General features: G+C 34.1%; 1 protein-coding gene across 7 annotated transcripts in view; it reads right to left on the bottom strand.

Moving 5' to 3' along the window:
* atp13a3 (ATPase 13A3) overlaps positions 1 to 17248 on the bottom strand; it is a 50797-nt gene extending 33549 nt beyond the window's left edge. For 4 of the 7 annotated variants that reach the window (XR_009273434.1, XR_009273435.1, XM_058791852.1 and 1 more), the window contains exons 1-2: positions 17096 to 17248; positions 7631 to 7721 (exon numbers count right to left, since the gene is read on the bottom strand). The gene's annotated coding sequence lies outside the window, so the exon portion shown is untranslated. Of the gene's footprint in view, positions 1 to 7630; positions 7722 to 7846; positions 8361 to 11078; positions 11498 to 17095 lie in introns of those variants that run through there. The other 3 variants (XM_058791851.1, XM_058791853.1, XM_058791854.1) reach the window with 3 other exon arrangements.
* Positions 17249 to 21917: the final 4669 nt, after the last annotated feature.

The raw sequence follows: 21917 nt of genomic DNA, 5'->3' as shown, positions 1-21917 counted from the left end.
AGCATTCATAATTTTGTTGGTTCATGCTGAACTGGTGTTGATAAATGTACTCTTATTAATATAAAGTCAGTTTATATTGTCGCTGTTTTTAAGTTACATTGTCTGGAGAGTTTTCCAGTTTTTTAGTGTCCAAATGTTGTTTGTATTCTATTTATTATGAAGAGGCCAATTATAATCTCGATAATGAAAACATTTACATGTGTGGAGATTTAATTTAGTTACATTTAGTTTGAGTAAACGGGAATATATTCTATGAAGCATGTTTAAGTTTATTTAGTTGAATATTTTAATGCTTTAAAATATATTTGCATTTATAGAAATCTAATATATTTACATGTACAGAAATCTAATATGTTAACAAATATTAGAAATTAATATATGGACAAATATTGCAAATTAATATATTTACATAGTCTGATATCTAAATGTATTTACATATAAAGGAAATAAATATATGTAAATATTTCCGATAAAAAAAATATTTATTGAATATATGTGAAAAATATTAAAAAGCGGCCAAAATCAAATATTTTAATATATATTTCAAAATATATTTACATATATTGTGTAAAATATATTTTCTTCTATTTGAGTTTAAGATATTTAAATATATAAAATATAGTTATTAAAAATATATTTCGATCTATGTGACTTCTGTATGGGATGGTTTATGTATTTTTGGTCAAACAGACTTGAGCAAGTTTCAAACTATATTTATAATTATTTATTTATATATATTGTGTGAATCTTTGCAGTGTGTATGAAATTAGAATGAAAAGCTTTTCCTCTCTGCATTGATATATCATTAAACCCTTAATAAAGTGCTTTGTTGTTGACTGAGAATTTTCTCAAGAAATTCTGTGAAAGTGTTCCTATATACTGTATATTTAAATTCTAAGAAAATTATTTTTCCATTTGGCATAATTGTTCAAAAGTTTTTCTTTAGAAAATGAAGCATCTCATCACTGCAGATTTATGGACATCTAATTGTTAGAATGTTTTTTTTAATGCCGTCCGATTGATGTACAGCAAGTTTTATTAGTTACTGAAAACACGAAATATACGCCGAAAATCATAGTTTACATCTCAGTGTTGACGTTTCAGCTAAATTGCAATATTAACAATTTCCAAAGTGAATGCTTGGTTGGATATTTAACGACGATCGACCGTTGAAAGGTACGCCGGTGAAACAGGGTCACAATATCAACGTTGATCCGTTTTGCAAAACCGAAAGGTAATTCAACGTTGATTCAACCAAGGTACCTGACGTTGTTTCAACGGTGAATCAACGTTGAAATGCCGGCAAATGTGCTCAGGCAGTAGTCTAACCTACATCATGTAGTGTATGCATGCACTCTCTGCATGTTTGTTTGGTTTTTGTGATATACAGTGATGGGAATAACGGCGTTATTTTTTTCAGTAACGAGTAATCAAACGAATCACTGTTTCCCCCGTTACAACGCCATTACCGTTACTGACAATAAAATGTGGCGTTACTATATTATATTATTAGAATTTAATTTTTCAGTTCATCTGAATGGATGCGCAGTGTAGCTGTATTTGACGTACCATAAACTCTAGTGTGAAGGCGCACGACTCGCCGTCGCTTTCTCTCACAAACACGCACGCAAAGAAAGATACAGAGCAAGAGAGTCTTTCATAACATGCAGAACTGACGCGCTACATGTAAACGATATTCTTTGTTGTATTTTCCTGTCAAAATAAAGGAGTTCCTTTGGAATTCTTCAGCTTTTAAGAACTGCCGGGTTCTCCGGTAGTAGGCGGAGCTAATGCGCAAACGACAATCTCATTGGCTGGCGCTCACCTATTATCATCCCTGTTTTGATTTCAGCAAATCAATTCGAGCGAACGCAGACAACGTGATTAATATTCATGAACCCAGCAGCTCATTAATCCTTAGTGCGTTTTATATTGATGACAAATATGCATTCATACTTGGTTATTCTAATTACTAAAGTTCTATCATCATATAATATTAAATTATCATAACATTATATTATAATACTTGACTGATACTAAGTGTCAGTAGATAAATAGTGTAGATTAAATGTACAATGTTTTATAATAATTTATTCTTTTTAGTGTCCATTTCATTAATTTAACACTTAATATTGGAGGCATCCAAAGTTATTTGACATTTGAACTTTTTTTTTTTTTTTAAAGTAACGCAATAGTTACTTTCCCTGGTAATTAGTTACTTTTATAATGATGTAACTCAGTTACTATTTGTGAGAAGTACCTAGTAACTATAATTACTTTTTTTAAGTAACGTGCCCAACACTGGCGATATACTTGATAATGTCAAACCGCATATCAATTATGAAATTATCGTAGATATATCACACACCCCTAAAGCCTAGAACATTAATCTAGAATACAGTTCAAAGATATCCGAGTTACAATGTTTCCAGCAGACTTTGAAACTGAACTGCTCCAATCACTTACATCATAAGGGTCAAACTATCATTTGATAGTTTTACCAAACTATCAAACTTTCACAATTCAAATTCAACTTTAATTAAAAAGTTACCATCCAACCCATCCATCCCAAGTTTATTTGTTCACCAAAAGTCCCTTTTTATTCTCATTTGGTGCTGACTGGGTGTTAAATTTGGACCTTGGATGCAAACATTGAAGAGGAGAGAGATTAATGGTTAAATATTTCATGACTGTGCAAGTACAGTTGTCTTGAAGATTGACAGGAATGTACAGCGAGCTGTGTGTATGTGTAACCAAAGCTCTCTGCAGAGGAAACAGAAGGAGAAAACACTGGGCTCAGTCATTCAAAAGGCTCTTTCCAGCTCTCATAATCATTAGACGAACTAGCACAATCCCGTCATTCTCACTACAAATCACCAGCTGAACAAAGTCTTGGCCATAAATGATGGCTTTTCCCTCCCGTGTAATAAGTGTTGACTCGTAATTTACAATATTTACCCATTTATTCAATATGACTATCATCTTGATTTTTGTAAGGGTTAATCTAGTGAGGCTTGCAGAAAAACAAGCAATATATTTATTTTTACATTTTATTTCATTTTATTTTAATTTTTTTAAATTTTAAACAATTAATTTGAAACAATTTTCAATTCAAAATCAAATTTTGGGTGAAATATGATGTAGACCAAGGGTGTCAAACTCAGTTCCTGGAGGGCCGGAGCCCTGCAGAGTTTAGGTGCAACCCTAATTAAACACACCTGATTCAGCTAATCAAGTCCTTCAGGCTTATTTGAAAACTACATGGTATGCGTGTTGGAGCAGGGCTGGAACTAAACTCTGCAGGGCTCCGGCCCTCCAGGAACTGAGTTTGACACCTCTGATGTAGACATTTCTTTGTGAGATTGATCCATAAACAAGAATTTGAAAATGTACAACAAAAAAGATTTTTGTTTGTTTGTTTATTTATTTAAAGTAATCTGCTTTAATTTCTCATTAATCCTCCCCCTGGCCAATCAGAATGTAGCAGAAGCTCTTCTTCACATTATTATTAGCCAGTCAAAATGACCAAATACTTTCCATCTGCATGCTCTGCTCTCCTATTGGTCAGCCTCCGAGCCAATCAAACAGCTTGTCCTTAAGAGAGGGTAAGCTCACGTTGAGCATTCAGACACCAATAAAAACACCCTGACGATATATGCCCATCAGAAACGTTAATCCAGTCTTCTGATAAGGCGCTAAAGGTACTGAGATAGACCGAATAGTGAGCTGCCTACATAGACAGCACTTTAAAGGCAACATAAGCATTGTACACAATGTAATTGCTGAAGAAAAAAAAAAAAAAAGGAATGGAGTAATTAAGCTACCTATACAGGATAAATGTGGAGTGGCTGCCAACTGAAAACGTTACAACTCAGTTCTTATGAGGTTTGCATGATAGTTAGGATGCTTCCCTATAAGGCCGCTCACTAGGTTTTAGAACCGAGCTCCAGCATGTTGCTCGGAGGGGACAGCTGGGAGGAAACCAGCACCGTGCTGGTGTGGTCGCCTCAACAATAGGGCAGCAGGGAGGCAGCATGGTAGAAAACAGGGAAAGTGTGTGAGTGTGTGTTAGGCAGTCGGGTGTCAGTGGTCATGCCCTGCTCACTGTTCCCTGCCCTCTGCCACAGGCCCTGATCTTATCAGCCCCCCACACCCGTACAACACACCACAGAAAGGGGAAACCCAATTCAGGACCGACCCTTCCTACCATTTTCCCTTTCTGGAGCAGCCGCTATATGGCCACATTCTGCTCTTGGCTACAATTTATACGCAAATCACAAGTGCAACATGCTGCACTTTTTTAACTTCCTCTTGAGCAGACTATACTATGAATGCAAGGAAACACTGCAGTCATAAACCTGACAGGCCTATTTACCCAACCCATGTCAATTTGTCATGCAGTCATATAGAACACACTTTTTTTTTTTCCTTTTGGCTACCAATCCAGGTTCAACTGACAGCAAAAAGATCATCTTAAAGGGTCAGTTCACCAAAAATGAAAATCCTGTCATTAATTACTCACCCTCATGTCGTTCCAAACCTGTAAGACCTTCGTTTATTTTCGGAACACAAATTAAGATATTTCTGATGAAATCCGAGAGCTTTCTGACCCTTCATAGACAGCAATGGAACTACCAGGTTCAAGGACCAGGAAGGTAGCAACGACATTGTTAAAATAGTCAGACAGGCTGCATTTCACAGACCAATCTGGAGAGTAAAGGTCTCTGCACACCGAGTCCAAAATTTTCGTATGCGTTTTTTCATATTCATTATCCTAAAAATTCGTCACGCACAGAAACCTTGCACACCGAGTACGATGCGTATTAATCAATCCGCAAAAAAATTTGCAAAACTGTAGCCTACTAAATGGAGTCTTCAAGCATTGAGGATGATTTTGTTGTCCTCTCGCTTCTTAAAAAAAGAAAAAGCAAGGAAATATTGGGTCCATCCAATCCTGAGATATAGAGAGGAAGGAGAGTTCCCCGTCCTTGTTAAGGAGCAGCGGGATTATCACGGGCGATTCAAAGTTTACTTCAGGATGTCAGTGGCTCAGTTTGATGCTTTGCTAGCGATACTAAAGCCACATATTAAAAAGAACACCAACAATTTCTGTGAACTCCGTGTGCAAGGATCTATATACAGTGCTTTGTGCTGCAAGACGAAGTGGATGAACTTGACAATCGCCATTCTGGATTTTGTTTGTGTTCGCTTGTATGGTGGCTCTGAACGGTCAAAACACCTCTCAAAATGCTTGCTAAGGATGTGAAAAATGGAAAAAATTCGAACCCGATCTGATTTTTTATTTTTTTATGATGGATGAAAATTTCGGAGGCTGTGTGTAAACGTGATTGACAATGTGAGGTTGTATTTATTTTTTAACGTGTGAAAATTTTGGACTGAGTGTGCAATGACCTTAAGTGATCAAATATTTTGTTTTAAGTAATATTTGTTATTAGCGATGCAACATTAAAGTCAGGATGACATTTAAGTTGCGACAGATCTTTTCTTCTGTATTGCGAGTATAGCGGATTAGCGAAAAAGAAAAAGTGTGCGATGTGGACTTGGTTAAATAAAAACAAAATAAATGATTCAAAATTATTCAAATTAAAAACAACATATGCATGGATAAATGGTTTGCAATAAAATCAATAACATGCATTTCCAAAATTTATTTCATGCTGACTTTAAAATTCATATTTTCATGTAGTGTTGTCACGGTACCAAAATACCGATACCAGTGAAAATCCACGGTTCTCAGTACCAATTTCGGTACCACATGCTAATTAAAAAACACACTATTTTTAATAATAAAGTCAAACAAAAATAAAATGTGCAAAAATCAATGCTATTCTTTATACTTATTTAAATTGTGTTTCAAGATTTTCCGCAAGTAAAAAAAGTATGAAAAACAGTAAACAGTAAAGTTTCACCCAAATTTAATTTGTCTTTTAATTAAATGAAATTTTAAACACATTTTATTTTTTTGGTAAGTAAAGGGGATTTACTATTCAAATTAAAATATGGAAGAAATATTGTGTGATTATTTCTTTAAAAATAAATATAAATGTTTTTCAACAGTAGTAATAGTATCACATACATTCTTCTAAATAATAGTAATATATTTCTGGCACAATGTCTTTAAGATAAACTTATTTTGACGGGTTGCCATGAATACCTTTAAATTTCTGTGTGTAGCTATATGATATGACGCTGGTTTTACTCAAATGAAACGGTAAAATGCTCGTGAAGTGACTCTCAGAGCAGTTCTGTAGATGTTATGCATTTATGTCCTCGTTGAGACAGCAGATGCTGAAATCACCACGAGCGTCACACGCGCTTCAGTGTGTGTAGTAAAAAAAATAAATAAAAAGAACCGCACGTCTCTGCTATTCATTCATTCACACAGTCTCGCAGAACATGCAAGATTCATATCTGAATCGACTTTTGCGGCTTAATATTTACAGATACTAATCCATGTCGAGATTTGATTTAAGTGTAATGACCTACTCCAAACTTTGACAAGTTCCGTGACATTCCGTGCTAAACTGTAAATTCTATTTTTATAACTGGATTCCGAGATTCCGTCCGCGTTTTCTGCATCGCGGAAATCATAGGGCTGTACGCGTCAAGAACCGGGTTGACCGGGTACTCGGTACCACCGGTACTTAAAGAAACCTGGTACCGTGACGTTTTCATTTTTTTTAGTACCGACTTGGTCTTTTGACAACACTATTTTCATGTCATAATTATTTTCAAGTGGCCACTAAAAAAATAAGTGGCTTAAATGTTAATAAATGGCTAAATAAAAAACTAGATGGAAATCATTGTAAATGTTAAAACTGAATTTAGATATCAACATTATAGTGTACTGTCTGTATGAAAAAATATATTTCCATTTTGAGATTTGCTAAAAGGTAGCATTTAACTTATTAAATGTAATAATAATCATAGATTTAAATGAAATTATTAAATTATATCTTTAAAGATTAACATTGAGTGTTAGATTATGGCAAAGGATATCTTCAGGCAAAAATAGGTAAAAATGAGTATTAATGAGTAATTAAATACACAAAATCAGTCAACACATATCTCCAATATTAAGCAATTCTTCCATCAAACATAATACAAGATCCAACTCAAGAATAATGCTTTCTCCTTGTGTCATTAAGCTAAGAAAGCTTGCTTTTAAGTTAAGTTGAGCATTAACATTACATCATAATGATGTAGAGCTTTATTAGTTTGTCTAACTTGTATCAGTTTGTTGAGCAAACTGAAAAGGTTAAGTACAATTCTACAGCATGTTAGTTGGATCCTCATCACCAAACCTGATATTTCAAGCCGTTTCAACTTATTCATAGTGAATGGCCTAAAATTGATTTTACGTAAAATCAACTTATACAACATTCAGTAGTTCAATTTTTGACTGAAAACCTTTTTTTTTTTTTTTTTAATAGTGAAGTATATCCAAATCAATAGTGATTATATAAAGTCTCACCACACAGCTTTTAAGGGCCTTTTTTTTTTTTTGGAACTTGACAGCTCCAGTTTACCATTATTTGCTTTTGTTGTATAGGATAGGGGCAGCAGAAAAGAAATCAAAGGAAGGCGATTTTGAACAACATTCCCTTACCTTCAGATTCTGGGCGCTGTGGCCCTGGGCAATCCCTTCACCTATAAAGAGGCCTCTCTCTTTTACGCTCTTTCACTGCAGACCTGGACTCCTAAGAGAAAACAAAAGAGGAAATCTTAATTAAACTCCATGAATCACACAGCCTTCAGTCTTTTAATGGAAGAATTCTGCAGCTCTCTCAAATGTGACATGTGAAGAACATTTTGAAAGATTTACCGAGTGTTTCTAAGCAGCTCACAGAGAGAGAAAACATTAAAGTGACCAGCGGTTCAAGCCAGGTTTTCACTTTCTTGGATTTAAACATCTGAACAAAAGACACTGAAGAAATGAAATAGAAAAGGGCTCTGTCTATACATTAACAAATCAAACAGCGTCTGGCTGGCATACTGGCAATTTGAAAAATAGAAATAAGCCACAGCTCACAAAAACGCCAACAGCGCAGCATAAAGGCCACAAGAAAATTTATATGATGAATGTGTTACTCAGAACATCTGACTCTGTTTTCATACAAAGACTGAATAAAATAAAGGTCAGAGAGGTTACCATGCCATCCTGTGCTATGGGGGATGGGTCTCCACTGATAAGACTTCACCTGATTGGTTAGACAGCCTTTACCATCATTTACTAATGAATCATTCACAGTGTTTATGTGACAGTATTTAACTAAAAAGAAATGACAGTCATTATCGCAGATCCATGTGATCGTTTTGACAAGAGTGCTGTCTACTATAGCACTACTATAGCTATAGACTACTATAGTGCCGTTTCTACTACAATCGTGTAAAAACAATGCTTTTATACAAAGTGATTTACAGTACACATTATTTATTATAATTACATTTAAAATAATAAATTTTTACAAGCACAAATATTTATTCATTCTTAGTGCCAATAAATAATTTCAGATGCAAATAAATTAAAATGTAAATATTTAAAACAAAAATAAGTTTAATTCTGGGAATTAGCAAACAAACAAACAAGTAAATTAAGCATTTATTGTGCTTAATTCATTGTGAGAACAAATGAGTATTTATTAATTATGGGTGCAAATAAATATTTCTTTATTTCTAATATAATAAATATTTAATATCGTAAATTAAATTGTTAAACAAACGAAATCATAAAACACCACATTTCTAGACAAAACATGATGTGTTTTACCATGCAAACTGTCTAACACAAATTTGTTAACAAATCTAGACTGTCAATTGTTGAGTGACTAACCTATTCTCAACAAGAACTGCTGGCACAAAATGCATTTATGACAATCTAAAACCATCTGAGAAGACCTAGCGATTAGTGCGAGCTCTGGCAGATTGAGCCCCGTTACTCACGCGGTCATTTTGAATCTAGTCCATCAAATAACTTGTTCCTACTCTTTTTCTTTTTGTGCAAAGATTTGTTCTCAATAAAAGTGGAAAAACGTCAATAAAAACGTATAAAAAAAAAAAAAATGAATTAAAAAAAAAAAATAGCCTCAGGTAAGAAAGTCTGCCAGATAGATTTCGCAATCCTACATGCACGGCTTTCTGCCATCCCTGCAGATCGCTTTTTTTTTTTTTCCTCTCTTCTTTTTTTTTTTTCACGTTTTCTGAGCGTGTTGCAACTGCTGAGTCAGTATTGTGCAGGTAGCTCCGTTTGCAAGCAGTTTCACAGGAACGCTTTGAAACACAAGCCGTTTCAGAAGTCAGACATGGTCAGTCTCGCTTTCCAGAAGTGAAAACACCACCCACCCTACTCGAAGACATGAGCTAACAATGTGCAATGACCTACTGACGGCCCTCACGATAATTCATGGAAGCCTTCAGAGGAAAAAGTATTCAATTGCAGTCACGTTTTGGGTTTAATGTGCTTTCTTCATTCTGTTTTTTTTTTTTCCACTGCATTGGGCCACCATCGCTTTGACCTGAATTCTACTCCTCTTTTTAGACAGCACGACTCCAGTATCACTGCGTTCAAATGTTTCGGAAAATACTTAAGAACAATGACGGAACAGTCTCATGGCATATTTGCTGAGAAGCGGTAAGATAAACAGTAAAGGTTTAATAATTAGATGGCCTAAACAATGGAGTTAACCGCTGGGTTAATGTGTCACAATAAAGGTGTGTTTGCTTGCATGATTTAGTCTGGAATCATAAAGATAAAACTGAGCAGGAAAAAGGAGATCATGGTGAGAATTTTTTTTTATAAAAGTTACAAGAAAACAACATATTAAGCTTCCAGATAAATCCAAATAAGATTTCATAAAACAAGCTGGTAAGTTGTTAATTTGACCTACAAGGACAGTTGTAAAAAGATGAATGCCTAAACACTGATTTAACAGATTTCTCTCACAAAGTTCAACAAAAAACGCACACTGAAAAAAAAATTACCTTTTTCGGTTTAAAAAAAAAAAAAAAAAAACAACCCTCATTTTTCTCATCAGCCTATCTTCAACATCGAACATAAAAACACTCCACAACATTTTATAATGAGATCAGAGATTGCTTTTTGGATGACAGATGTCAATTTTGGACCTTGAACCAAAACAACCTATAAAACTATTAAAAAAAAAAAAAAAAGTAATAAAATCCCATAAATATTGTGGTAGTACCATAGTACAGTGATCACAGCAAATACATACCATGGTACTGAATAATTACCACAATATTCATATAAAAATGTTATTCCAAGTTATTTATTAACTTTGTATTATAGTAACTGTCATTTTAGAAATGAAGGGAAAGGCAATTTTGAGCATTTGATGGAAAGTCCATAATAATTATGAACTTACAGTACAACCTGTAAAAAATAAATTGGTAGTAACTACATTATTTTGGCAGAAAATACTGGAATAAGTGCACGTTTTACTGGAATAGTGCTTTTAGTTTCTGAAATGCTTCTTTCAGGTCTGTAATTATTTATCATACATTAATTGTTAGCCTTAATATTCAACATAATTAATAGGAAATAAGCTTCAATGTCCTCTAATAAGCTTACTGAAAAAAAACTACAAACCGTTTGAAAAACAATTGAATCTCAAACACCAACAGGGCAAAGCAGCTTGACTCTCAGCTGGACGAGCGGTTCATTAATTCATGGGCACATTTCTTGCCATCATTCGGGATCTAGAGAACAACAATTGTGTGCTTTTCTCAAGCATTTTTGAAGTGATTCTTCTGTAGTCAAGGACAGCACAGAAAAAAAAAATCCTCTAATCCGATCGTGGTCAATAACCCAGGTCAAAAAAGTATGATCAAAGTAGTGAAAGAAGGAAAGAAAAAAAAAAGACAATCTCCTTACACTTCAAAGCTCTTGACCATGAGAAATTCTCACAGAATGTTGTGAACCCGTTTAAGACGGTTCTGATGTGATGGTTTAGTGTCTCCAAGTGTGCAAAATCAAAAAATTAAAGAAACCACAATATTACTCACATAATAATATTTAAAGAAAATAAATACAAACATACCTGCAAAGTTTGTCTTATCTTCTCCTTTAACAATTATCCAGTTAAGTGCCTAGTTGATAAGTCCATCAAAATTTCAGATTCTCATGCATCCCAAGACCCTTTTATGCAAGATATCAAGGCTTTTCTTGTACTACGGTTGACTTCATAGCCCATTTAGTAAGACTGGAGAAGAAAAAAAAAAAAAGAAAAAGATGGAGCACAGAGGTGTAGCCTACCCATCGAGAAAGCAGCGTAAAAACAAAAAGATCAAACAGAAAAGGGGACCAGAGTCTAGCCACATGGTCTTGGATTAGAAACTCCCATTGTCAATGCCGCTTGGGGAAAGAAAAAACTAAGGAAATTCAAGAGATTATGATTTTATACATAATGCTGCCTGTTTCAAAGTACCACAGCCTAGAGTAAACTACCCTTCATAAAAGTTAGCTGCAGTAAACAACCTTTATCAATCCGGAAATATACTAAGGTTAAACAAGGTCTAGTAAACACAAATGAAGACTTAGTACTCTGACAAAAAGAGAGAGAGAATTTAGATCATGAAAAATAAAATAAAGATCTAGCTGTCAGACTCTCTTCCACGAGGCAGTCTGTTTAAAATAATTCTAATTGAAATAAAATTAAATAAAATCTAGCTGTCATACTACACTGTAAAAAAAATTCCATAAAATTTACGGTAAAGAAACATCAGCTGTGGTTGCCGGAATTCTACCGTAAAAAATACGGTAACAACATTTTAGGTTTTAACTTAAATTTACAGTTAAATACCGTAATTTCATTAACTGATATAATGTTAATATACCAACTTATTGAAGTACTGAAATCTGTTTTGTACGTTTGAAATACACTGATAACCACCAAATGCAGGTGGTGATGAGAAAGTCACATAATGAACCAAAGCCCATCACAAGCAGCTTTTAAATAATAACATATATAGAAGGTGCACAGCGTCATTCACACAAACACTAAACACCATCATGGTGAGACTCAAACTGAAATTTGCAATAAACATTCATTTAACAACATCAGATGTAACATACAACCCTAATAAACATAACTGATAAGAAAAAAACTAAGAAGAAATTTGAAATGCAACAGGGAATTCTGGGAACGTCAGTTTACGTTTTTTCCCTGTAAATTTTACAGGAACTTACTGTTAACCATTTAACAGGTTTTTACTGTAGCATTTTCACAGTTTTTTACCGTTAAAATCACGATCATTTTTTACAGTGTATCTTACGTTAGCCACTCTTGCTCTCTGGTTAAAAGAGTTTCTCTTCAAGTCTTGTTTCACATTTTTGGGCTGTAACTTTTGGCTGTAATCTGTGGTTTTGGTTCACACTTTGGTACCAAATTCTACATCAGTTACTATTTTAATCCAGTGTCTTTTATCGTGCCTCCCATGAACAGAGTCACATTTTTTGTGGGACTTATTTTAGGTAAACCACATACGGATGGCTAGAAAAGCCTCGTCCATTCCACTACCGTCGAGCAAACACTCAGAAATCTGCACAAGGGACTTGCACCATGTCACGATATGTCACACTTCAGCTCTGATTCAACACTGGCAGACTTTCTGTCATACGCTGTTGTCTTAGAGCGCGTCTGCTAAAAGTACTCTCTGAGTAACCTCGGCATCACCTCAAAGCTCTTCGGGACATGACAGCAAAACCACACAGACAAACTTCTGAATTCCACTTTATCCGTGTCACCATGTCAAAGATATAACCCTGGAGTATAACGCATTTTAACTGAGTAACAGTCAGTCACTTCAATCAAAGTGATCCACTTTTGGTTCTATGCTGATCATATCTCTTTGCTAAAGATTCACTAATTTACATTTAATGCTTTTTTGAGCCATGCAAATCATAATATTTACACTCCACACAAGTGTTGCAATGTTTTGAAAGCCGTTGTGAACCTTCCTGCCCCTTATAAACCTCATCTTAACATACATCAACCTCTGCAGTCAAATAAATGCAAACCTTTTTATCCTGTTAAATGATTTCTCTCTTTTCATATTAATCAAACTAAACTTAAATAACCAGCTGAGTCACATTCTTCTCTCCTGTTCTACCATTTAAAAGTTTGGGGTCGGTAAGATTCAGCATCACATGATTCTTCAGAAATCGTTCTAATATGCTGATTAGCTGCTCATGAAACTTTTTATTTTATTTTGTTTTTTATGAACGTTGAAAACACTTGTGCTGCTTAATAAACAGCATTTGTTTGAAATAGAAAGTTTTATAACATTTTAAATGTCTTTACTGTCACTTTTGATCAATTTAACGTATGCTAGCAGAAGAAAACTATTAGGCCAATTTAGGGTTGCAAAATTCCGGGAATTTTCAAGACTGGAAACTTTCCATGGGAATTAACGGGAATATATGGGAATTAATGGAAATAAACTGGAAATTTGCTAAATTGCAGGAACTGGGACCTTAAATGTGGTTGAGAACAAAAACTTGCAGCATAATCTTGGTTAAAACAACCAGATTTAGTGCAATTTCAGTTTAATTTCTACTCTACACATTGCTCAATCGCACACAGCACACTGCGGGCTATCGAGGCCACGCCCCCTACATGCATTGTGCTTATCTACCATTACATGCACATATCATTCACTTAAATCCTGCACACAAAATATCAAAATGTCCATCTTGGCAAGTATTCATATAAATTACATGAATATTACAAAAAATGTTTAAAACTTCCTTGTGCTGTGTGTAATATACTGTGCAACTAAATTAGGCTATACCATAGTAAAAACAAATACACTGACTGAACTAACATTTAGGTGAGATAATAATAAAACAAAAGTCTAAAAATGACCCTCCCCCACACACAATCCTCTCCAGTCACCTAAGAGAGGGATTCCTCTCCATTTTCTCTGAAGCCACACTTTCTGCATTTGAGCCCAAAGACTACATTCTAAATATATTTGATCTATGGGATTCACGTTTAACTAGTAAAAACCAAAAAGTGTTTATACAGTAGCTAGACAGTTTATGAGGTATGTGCTATATAGCTCAAGCTGTGATGCTCCTTCTGCTAGCAAGTTTTCTGTTATCATACAGAAGTGCAGTACTGGTCAAAAGTTTGGACACATTACTATTTTTAATGTTTTTAAACATTGCATATCTTTTGCTCATCAAGCCTTCATTTATTTGATCAAAAATACAGAAGAAAAAAAAAACAGTGATATTATGCAGTATTGCTGGTATTCCAATTTAAAATAATGGTTTTCTGTTGTAATATACTTTAAAATATAATGTATTTCTGTGATCAAAGCTACAGTCTTCAGTGTCACATGATTCTTCAGACATCATTCTAATATGCTTATTTATTATCAATTTTGGAAACAGTTGTACTGCTTAATTTTTATAATTATTATTATTATTATTATTACTACCTGTGATTCTTTTTTCAAGGATTCCTTGAATAAAGATTTTTTTTTAAAAAACATTTATTTAAAATAGAAATCCTTTTTTAACAATACACTACCATTCAAAAGTTTGGGGTCAGTATCTTTTCTCTTTTTTTGAAATAAATTAATACTTTTATTCAACAAGGATGTGTTAAATTAATTTTAAAAAAGTAGTAGCAAAGACTTGTATTGTTAGAAAATAAAAACTTATGAACAGTTTATATATTTTATATATATTTTATATTCATCACTAAATCCTGAAAAAAGCATCACAGATCCCCCCCCAAAGATGTCATTTTTAAAATTTGTATTAGTTTGCATGCAAGTGAGCCTATGATCAAAAAAATCAATAAATAAATGTTATATATATATATATATATATATATATATATATATATATATATATATGAATTTATAAATTTGAATTTATAAAACTGAATTTATAAATGAATCTATAAATTTGAATTTATAAAATTTATAATTTATAAATATGAATTTATAAAACTGAATCATATACAAACACACACATACATATATATATATATATATATGTGTGTGTGTTTGTATATGATTCAGTTTTATAAATTTCCAATTAATTCCCATAAATTCCCAAACATTCCCGTAAATTCCAATAAATTCCTGGTAAATTTCAAATTTGGAATATTTCCAAAGTTCCCCAGACGAAGTTCCCATGGAAAGTTTCCGGAAAACTTCCGGAAATTTACCAGAAATTTTCTGCCCCTTTGCAACCCTTGGCCAATTCCTCTCCCTCTCAAAGAAAAAAAATAAAATTGAAATACTGACACCAAGCTTTTAAACAAATGTACTTCAGACTCATTCTGTACCCAAAACACCGATATCTTCAACTCACCAGACTAAGAGAAAGATGCTGTAAACACCCAAACATCTGTGCTTAAACAGTTTTAAACTGTTATAATAAAAATTTGGAAAGGGCCATGCATACACAAGACTTCACTCAACTTCTTCAGTCTGAAACCAACATGCAGAGACAGATTATTTGAAGCAAATCCAAAATTCAACTAATGCAGCTAACTCAGCCACAAATTTTTTCTTGAAACATGTTTGTGCTTATATCAACACACGGTGAATGACTGACATAGCGATGCGCATTGAGATGCATTAACACCAGGTGTAAACAGCGATGTGTATCACCCTTGAAAATAGAAGATATAAAGAAGGACAAAAGTGGTCACTTGAAGTTAGTCAATCATTAAAAATACCAAGATTATGGAAAATGATGCAAAATAAGATCAATGGCTGCCCTTTGAGTCAAAGTACAAAAATTACAAATACAAAAGTTAAAATGCAGCAACAAAACAAACTAAACAAACATTAACAGTGCAGCTTGAAAATGTAAAACATGGACCTGAGCATCAAGTTTTAGGTTAAATTATATATACATACACTTCTGTTCAAATGTTCAGGGTCAGTATCATTTTGAATTTTTTAAATCTATTATTCTTCAGTGTCACATGATCCTTCAGATATCATTCTAATTTTGTCCTTAAAATTTATTATTATTATTATTATTATTATTATTAGCAAAGCGGCCTAATATTTTAATACAGACATTGTATATATACATACATATATATATTTTTTTTCTTCAGGATCCTTTGATGAATATAAAGTTTAAAAGAACAGCATTTATTCTCAAATTTAAAGGTAAGAACTCTGAAAAAAATCGAATTAATGTCATGCATCACACCTTGACATGTCAGCTACCCCATCAGGAATTTATGTTATGTTTAAGACAACCATTAATTAAACATTTAATCACAAGGTCTGTCAGCAGTTTGTTAGTCTGGGGTGTAAAAAAAAAATGCATTAAACACAGGTTCAAGAAAGTCATTTGACCAGTAATTAAACAACTAACAAAAACATCGGCATAGCTCATATAAGAATGTGTGTGTGTGTGTGTGTGTGTGTGTGTGTACCCCTTAACTTTTAAGTATATTGTACATACATATGAATTGCATTTACTTAAAGAAATAATTTAAATTATTTTATTTGTATGAAACGTAGGACATTCTTTTGTGAAATACAAAATAGGATGCCAGAATGACTCAGTTATGCAATTAAAGTGAATGGTGACTGAGGCTGTCAGTCCATCACATTCTGCCGAATGTTCGTTTGTGTTCATATGAAGAAAAAATGCCCTACAGGTTTAAAAGGACATGAGGCTGTGTAATTTATGACAGAAAAAACAACAACAAATGGGCGAGCTAACGTTACCACTTTAAATAACCGCTTGATGCAAATACTAGTTACTAAAGCCGAGTAAAATTCAAATTACTCATAACGTTACTCCACTAACGTTACAGATCACAACACCGTTATTGACTAAACAGACCGATATAAATCAATATATTAATCACTACAGCGTTATAAAACACGATCTAGTTCATTTTAGTCGTTTAATAATCAAATAAATCCCATAAGCTGACCGAGGACACACGAGGAAGAAATACAGGCAGCCATGACTTCATACTCTGACACATCAATGAAGAGATCCGCGTGCGTGTGTGTGTGTGTGTGTGTGTGTGTGTATGTGTGTGTTTTAAGTCGCACTCACCCAGAACCACCGGGAACGAGGATCACCTCTGGGTCATGATGAGAGCGCTGGGATCGCGGACAAAGAGACGCGGGGCTCAGCTCGTGTGTACTGCTGACAGCAGATGAGAGTGTGTATGTGTAAATGTGCCAAACTGCTCAGTTCTGCTTCAGCATGTACAGGAAGTGATGCAGAGGATATGAGGTCACCGTGGAACTGCGTCAGGTGCGTGTGAGCGCGCGCTTACTACAGGCCCTTCTGGCTCCAAACCAGACCATTTATCGCTTTTAATTATAAAGCATATTTTATATATATATATATATATATATATATATATATATGTGTGTGTGTGTGTATCTGTGTGTTCGTAAGCATATATAAATATAAAAAGGCCCTACACTCTAAAATATTTTTTTCTCCATTTTTTAAAACCTGTGATATGGCACAATGAAACGTCTTATTATGAAATAATTTTCTCTGTTGATGATTATTGACACATTCACCAGTATTTTGAATCACTTAGGCCTATTTCATTGTTTTAGTGTTGAAGAAAATGTCCATAAACTTAATTATGTTGTTGTTTTTTTGTTGTTGTTTGTTTGTTTTGTTTTTTACAGTTTAGAATACTGTATGCACTATGAAGCTTTTAGTATATTTATGTGAACTTTTAATTAGATGGCAGATTATAAAATGATTCGCTTTGCTTTGTAACATTTGCTTTGCTGAATTATCTTAATACTGTGAGAGAAACATTAATAATTGTATAGGCAATAATAAAACATTTTAATCAATATTACAAATTTAGTAAAATATCAAATTCAAAAGTTAATTAAAAACTATTCTGTTAAGATTTACATTTTGACGTTTTATTATAGCCTATGTTTTGTCTCAAAAATGTTTAACTGTTTTAATGTATGGTTATTTGGAATTTTTATGCTTTAATGCAAATTTATATTTTACAGTATTTGTGCAGAAATTGACTTAATTTAGGAGTAAAATATGTGACAACTTGCCCCAGGTCTCCTCCATTACATTCTGATTATTATCAATAACTTTAAAAAGTATTAAGATGTGGGAAGGAGATGTATTTTCAATTTAAATTTTTTTTTTTTTTTTTTTTTTTGTATATCAATCTGTTCATTTGAGGGTTGATCTAAAATAATTATTTCAATGTCCTCCTCAGGAACGTTGCAAAAATTCTTCAGCGTGACATTCAGGATATGACGTCACCACAGAGCCATGTGACTGCCCTGAACTATCTTATCGATGCTGAAAGAGTAATCTTAAGAATGATCTAATCATACATGCTATACTGCATTTACACACTGATAAAAAGTGATAAGCCTTTATTATATTCAGATAACAGCATATAAGAAGATAGATTGCCAAAGAAATGCTAGAAATGTTGCCTCTATTTCCACGTTCATCTCTACTTCCTAGATTAGTTTACTGTCTTTAAACCTAATTTTAAAGTTACAGCAATACAATATCTGCCTTAAAATCAATATAATGTGCAACCTGTGATAACTGAAAGTGGTGAATAGAGAAAAACTGAAAGCTGGATTGTTTGACTGACGAGTTGTATTACATAAGAATGAGTTGTCTAGCTATTTGTCCATGTTTCATCTATTTGTCCGTTCAAAGGTCAATCTAACCTTTCAGACCTGCTGTTTTGAAAGTCAAAATGAGGTCTAACTAGTAACTGCGCTTCTATAATTTACATAGAGGATGTGACAGGACTGCCTCTTATTATAAGTGACTGAATGAATCAACTGTTTATCTGATTAGCCATGTTTTTGACGTGATGTTGGAGATCTAGTGTGTTTGTAGGATGTGATAAAACCACAGGCTTTGAAACAGAAACGATTCATTCAAAACCACACAGGAAATGGATGAATATGCAGCATTATGACGTTCTAATTGTCTTTTTCGAATTAAAAAATAATAATTTGGGCCTGAATTTGAACTCACTCCACCTTGTTCTGCCCCTCGTAGCAAGTTCAAGATGACGTACGTGCCAATCCAAAAGAAAAACAAGAGTCCTCGCGGATAACCACAGGTTCAGATGTTCTAATCCATGCTCGAGTCAGATGTGCAAACAGAATTCCACCTCTTTAAACAAAGCGGACAGTTTGCTTTCATTTCTCCAAGTTCAAGGGGGGGAGAGGATTAACTACAAACTCAGGCCCCGTATAGACGGGCCACTCGCTGACGCCCAGGCCGAGTTCAGTGACATCAGACAAGAGTGTTACGTCAGAGACTCTGAAATGATGGATCAGCAGTTCACATGTATGTTAAAGAGCAAATTGAAATCAGTCTTAAGTTTTTTTTTGTTTTTTTTCATGCACAAAACCCACGAGCGACGTTTTTGTAGGTTATAGCTTAAAGGGATAGTTCACCCCAAAATAAATGTCTTCACCTTCATGCAATTCCAAACAGGTTATTATCATTCAATCTAAAAATATTAGAGCATCTTAACTGAAATAAAATATAAATGTTAGATGAAATACTAGAAATGTTTCCATAAGTTTAGGTTGAAGCAACAAGATTTTTAACTGGAACTAAATGAAAACAAATGCTGAACTAAAATTAAGATGAAATAAAATAAAAAGAGGACTGGAAATATGAAAAGCTAATTCAAAATATAAATAAAAACTATAACATTATATAAACAATACTAAAATAACACTTTATATTTTAAAGGCAGTGGGGACTAAACAACTATGGACCCCACTGACTTTCAATGGGAAAAAAAGGTGTTTTCTTTTGTGTTCCACAGAACAAAGAAATATATACAATAACATACAATAACAATAACATGAGTAAATGATGACAGAATTTTATATCTTTAATATCTCTAATTTTTCAGCATGAATCTGCAGAATGGATAATATACTGTTATTGTACATACAGTACTTAGAGTGTAATTAAATTAACCATTTTTAATGTTTATTAATACAAAATAAAGAATTTGCCAAGTGATTGGTGCAATAAATTGTCAGGAAAAAATAACCGTGTATATATATATATATATATATATATATGTGTGTGTGTTCATACCCCTTAATTTTTTCATGTTTTATGTTGCTGCCTTATGTTAAATTGCTTTAAATTACTTTTTCCCCACATCAATCTACACTCCATACACCATACTGACAAAGCAATAAGTATTCATACCCTTAACTCAGTACTTCACCTTCACTTTCTCAAGTATTTTTGGGTACGATACAAGCATTGCACATCAGCTTTTGGCAATTATCTGCCATTCTTCACCTCACCCCTTCACCTCTCAAGCTCTGTCAGGTTGGATGGGGGCAGACACACATTTTCAGGTTTATCCAGAAATATTTGATTGGGTTCAAGCCCATCTTACGATTTAAGATATTTTGGATGAAAACCGGGAGGCTTGTGACTGTCCCATTGACTGCCAAGTAAATACCACTGTCAAGGCCAAGAAAAGTATGAAAAACATCGTCAGAATACTCCATCTGCCATCAGTGGTTAAACCGTAACTTTATGAAGCGACAAGAATACTTTTTGTACGGGAATAAAACAAAAATAACGACTTTATTCAACAATTCGGCACCATAACGTCACCGTAGCGCCATTTTGAAGAGTATCGCTGCACGCAGTATTCTGATGATGTTTTTCATACTTTTCTGGACCTTGACAGTGGTATTTACTTGGCAGTCAATGGGACAGTCACAAGCCTCCCGGTTTTCATCTAAAATATCTTAATTTGTGTCCCGAAGACGAACGAAGCTTTTACGGGTTTGGAACGACATGGGGGTAAGTGATTAATGACTAAATTTTCATTTTGGGGTGGAGTATCCCTTTAATGCTCCTGAGCCAGATGGGGTGTGAATACTTATACAATGGAATCATTTAAGTTTTTTTATTTTTAATAAATTTGCAAATGTGTTAGAACCCTGTTATTTGCTTTGACATTATGATGCATGGAGTGTACATTGATGTGGGGAAAAAAAGTAATTTAAAGCAGTTTAACATAAGCCAGCAACATAAAATGTGAAAAAAATGAAGGGGTATGAATACTTTCACAAGTCACTGTATGTGTGAGTGTATCTTCTCAGAACCTAAAGACGCAGAATGTGTAGAACTTTGTAAATGACAAGTCATTCAGATTCTGCGTGGGCCTACACATTATTCACATCCCCAACACAAATCAGGACAAGAAATGTCCTCATGTTCTTGACATACTCTAATCAACACATTGTTTTGCTATTGTGCTTTAAGGAAGTCTAATATCCATCTGTTAAACCCGACTGACTGAGATACAAAGAGCATGGAAGGCAAAGTCACAAGTCAAGGCAGGTCAAGTCTGGATACCAACGAAGACGCTGAAAGCACTCAAGGTCTCGTCTATGCCTTATCTCGGGCTGCTGGGCCGTGTCCAGTCCAGCTCAAATAAACCAGCATAAATTATCAAAATAAAGGAAGTGACCTTTCGACCTGGCGAGCCTGCAAAAGGGTGATATTGTTTTTATTAGGGCAGTCAATGTGACACCTCCCTTCATTTGTCAGTGTTTGGTATCGTCTATGAAAACGACAGGTCCGATAAGGTTTTCAGAGCCATCTCATTAATCAACAGCATGGCTCTGGAGAGGAAAGGGGACGACAATGGAAAAAGTCGTCACCGTGAATGACAGGGAAGTGCCAGGAGACTTAATTGCCGTGAGGGAAGGATACAAGTGTAGATCAGCCTTCTAAAGCTGGTAACAATAAGTACTGAGGTACCGTATGAGAAACAGGGTTACATCATCTCATTTACTCTTCAAGTATACTCAAAAATGTCCATAAAAAAAACATGAACGACATTCAGTTT

The sequence above is a fragment of the Onychostoma macrolepis genome, chromosome 11, assembly GCF_012432095.1.
Source record: "Onychostoma macrolepis isolate SWU-2019 chromosome 11, ASM1243209v1, whole genome shotgun sequence".
NCBI classification, from domain to species: domain Eukaryota; kingdom Metazoa; phylum Chordata; class Actinopteri; order Cypriniformes; family Cyprinidae; genus Onychostoma; species Onychostoma macrolepis.
Note: the sequence above shows the minus strand (reverse complement) of the source record. Positions and strands in the feature narration are given on the sequence as shown.